General features: G+C 40.7%; 1 non-coding gene across 1 annotated transcript; it reads left to right on the top strand.

Moving 5' to 3' along the window:
* Positions 1-305: 305 nt before the first annotated feature.
* LOC132354417 (U6 spliceosomal RNA) lies at positions 306-412 on the top strand. Its single transcript, XR_009499284.1, has one exon. It is a non-coding gene; the product is annotated as a U6 spliceosomal RNA (small nuclear RNA).
* Positions 413-3,582: the final 3,170 nt, after the last annotated feature.

Below are 3,582 nucleotides of genomic sequence, written 5' to 3'. Positions count from 1 at the left end.
GAACAGGAAAAAGAATAAAAATAAATGAGGACTGTTTAAGAGACTTTTGGGACATGATCAATCATACTAACATTTCCATTATAGGGGTTGCAGAAGGAGAAGAGAGAGAAAGGGGCAGAGAGCATATTGAAGATATAATATCTGAAAACTATGCTAACCTGGGAAAGTAAACAGACATCCTGGTCCAGGAAGCACAGAGTCCCCAACAGGATCAACCTGAAGAGGAATGCACCAAGACACACTGTAATTAAAATGGGAAAAATAAGGGCTTCCCTGGTAGCGCAGTGGTTAAGAATCCGCCTGCCATGCTCACTTCGGCAGCACATATACTAAAATTGGAATGATACAGAGAAGATTAGCATGGCCCCTGCGCGAGGATGACACGCAAATTCGTGAAGCGTTCCATATTTTTGCTTGTTTTATGTATTCCAGCTAGCAATACAAAAAATAAATTTTAATAAACTATGGTAAAAAAAAAAAAAAAGAATCCGTCTGCCAATGCAGGGGACATGGGTTCGAGCCCTGGTTGGGGAAGATCCCACATGCTGCGGAGCAACTAAGCCCATGCACCACAACTACTGAGCCTATGCTCTAGAGCCCGCGAGCCACAACTACTGAAGCCTGCGTGCCTAGAGCCCGTGCTCTGCAACAAGAGAAGCCACAGCAATGAGAAGCCCGCGCACCGCAATGAAGAGTAGCCCCTGCTCGCCGCAACTAGACAAAGCCCGCACACAGACAAAAATAAAAATAAAATAAATAAATAAATAAATGAGGATCAGGGTCAACTAAGGGCTGGTGCCATTGTACTAGGGAAGTCATTCCTTAAAATCCATCTTACTGGTGAGTGGAGTCTAAAACTGGAGGTAGAGCCCCAGTTTTCACAGTTGGCCACTACAGGGTCCTTGCCACAGAAAACTTGGCTTTTAATGTCTCATTGTCCCCTCTGCAGACTGTTTGGTTATGCCAACAGCAGTCCTGAGCAGGTGCCTGTGGGAGGGGCATGTGGCTACGAGCAAAGCACATGGCTTTTAGGACTCAACTTCCAGGTAGCAACCCCCAGGGCTCAGGTCCGGCCACTCACAGGAGTCATGGCCAAAGCCTGTGCCCATATGCCAGAAAGTGCCATCCTGCCCCCCGAAGCATCCCACTCACCTGGTGCATTTCTTAGCCTCTACCAATAATAGAAAATGCTCATAAACTTCGAGGCTGTGCACTAGGAATATCCCATCATCATCTGCATGCAGAAGTTTTACTCAGATGTTGTACCTGACTCTAAGGATGAGGGACACAATCACAGAGGCCTACGCTAAAGGGCATTCTGAAAACAACTGGTATGCCCTCTTCAAAACTGTCAGTATTGGGGACTTCCCTGGCGGTCCAGTGGTTAAGACTCTGTGCTTCCATTGCAGGGGGCGTGGGTTCGACCCCTGGTTGGGGAACTAAGATCCTACATGCCTCGGGGCACGGCCAAAAAAAACATTATAAAAAAAAAAAACCTGTCAGTATCACTGAAGACAAAGGAGTGGCAAACCATCTAGTTTAATTTTTTTAACTTTATTTTATTTTTTAATCTACAGAAGTTATTTTTTTAATTGAAGTATAGTTGATTTACAATGTTGTGTCAATCTCTGCTGTACAGCAAAGTGACTCAGTTATACACATATAGGCATTCTTTTTTATATTCTTTTCCATTGTGGTTGAGGTTAGTAGATGCAAACTATTACATTTAGGATGGATAAACAACAAGGTCCTAGTGTATAGCACAGAGAACTACAGTCAATACCCTGTGATAAACCAGAATGCAAACAATCTAGTTTTTAAAAACTAAAGAGTCAAGACAACTAAATGCAATATTTATACCATGACTGGATCTTAGATTTATAAACACAGAAAAGACATTATTGTATCCCTGGGGGATGGGGGGAATCTGTAAATGGACCGTCTATTAAATGGACTGTCTAGTGTTAATTTTTTGTGTGTGATAGATTTATTGTGTTAGAAAGGAGAATAACCTTGATGTTAGGTGATCCAAGATCAAGTTGCTTACAGATTCTGTGTCTCTGGAGCATCCTCTTACTGGTTTTTGGACAGCCACCTTCGAGCAGTATATTTACATGGCTGGGATTTCAAGGGATGAATTTTTGTGGGGGAAACAACATTCAGTCTAAAACATAGCCCACTGATTAGTAAACTTATTTACATCTTCAAAGACTCTTTTCTCTGTGCTTCCACTGCAAGGGGTGCGGGTTCGATCCCTGGTTGAGGAGCTAAGATCCCACACGCCATACGGCAAGGCCAAAAAATAAAAACAAAGACTCTTTGCCATGTAGTGTAATATAACGAAGGTGTTAACCCCAGGGAGTGGAGATCTGCCTACCTCAATATGAGACCAGTGGATTTCTTGCAATGAAAATTTATTTTTTAAATTGTTACAGTCATGAAACTATTACCAAGGATTACTTCTTGGGATGGTTTCATAGAAAGAAAAAAAAACAGCACTTGCAAATTGATAGTTCTGCTTTGTTATGTTTTATTTCTTATATAAAGTGTGGATTATATATTAGGAATACTACAGCAAGAAAGGGACTTTCTCATCACTGTTGGGTCATCAAAGTTCTTCAAGACATAAGTAGTTGGTAGGGGTCAGGCCTCTTGCCAACACTGAATGCCAGGACCCTGTGGGCACATTTTCTACTTCGAACTCCAAGAGAAGAGAGAAATAGTGGTAGAGTGCTGTTCACTAAAATTCTATCTGTGGTCCTACAGTGTATAAAGTGTAAAGGTTTTCCGGGCATATTTTATATGACTAAGATATTTGCATCATGGGCTCAATGTAGAAACAATCCATGAGAACCTACTCTATAGCACAGGGAACTCTACTCAATACTCTGTAATGGCCTATATGGGAAAAGAATCTAAAAAAGAGTGGATATATGTATACGTATAACTGATTCACTTTGCTGTGCAGCAGAAACTAACACAGCATTATAAATCAACTCTACTCCAATAAAAATTAATTTAAAAAAAGAAACAATCCATGAGCAAGTTCTAAGTCCAGTTTAGATGAGGGCATTTTTTGTTTGTTTTTTGTTTTTGTTTGTTTTTTGAGTTAAGATTTTTTTAAATTGAAGTGCAGTTGATTTACAATGTTGTGTTAATTGCAGGTGTACAGAGAAGTGATTCAGTTATACATATATATTTTTCTTCTTTTTCAGATTCTTTTCCCTTATAGGTTATTACAAAATATTGAGTATAGTTCCCTGTGATATACAGTAGGACCTTGCTGTTTATGTAGTTTATATATAGTCGTGTGTATATATCAATCCCAACCTCCTTATATATCCCTCCTCCCCGCTTTCCCATTGGCTAACCACTACTATCATTGTAGTAGTGATAGTGATAGTGTTCCCTGAAGTTTTATTTTCTGTGCTCACAATCTGGACCAGTGGCTCCATAACTGCCACCCTGTACAGGCACAAACAACGAGTCCAACACGTTCACAGGAATAATGTGTCTCCCAGATCCTCTGCTGAGTCCAGAGCCACCCAAAGCATTCTTGTTCTTGTGAGCACCTTTGTATCT

The sequence above is a fragment of the Balaenoptera ricei genome, chromosome 19, assembly GCF_028023285.1.
Source record: "Balaenoptera ricei isolate mBalRic1 chromosome 19, mBalRic1.hap2, whole genome shotgun sequence".
NCBI classification, from domain to species: Eukaryota; Metazoa; Chordata; class Mammalia; order Artiodactyla; family Balaenopteridae; genus Balaenoptera; species Balaenoptera ricei.
This window is presented reverse-complemented; position numbering and strand designations above follow the sequence as displayed.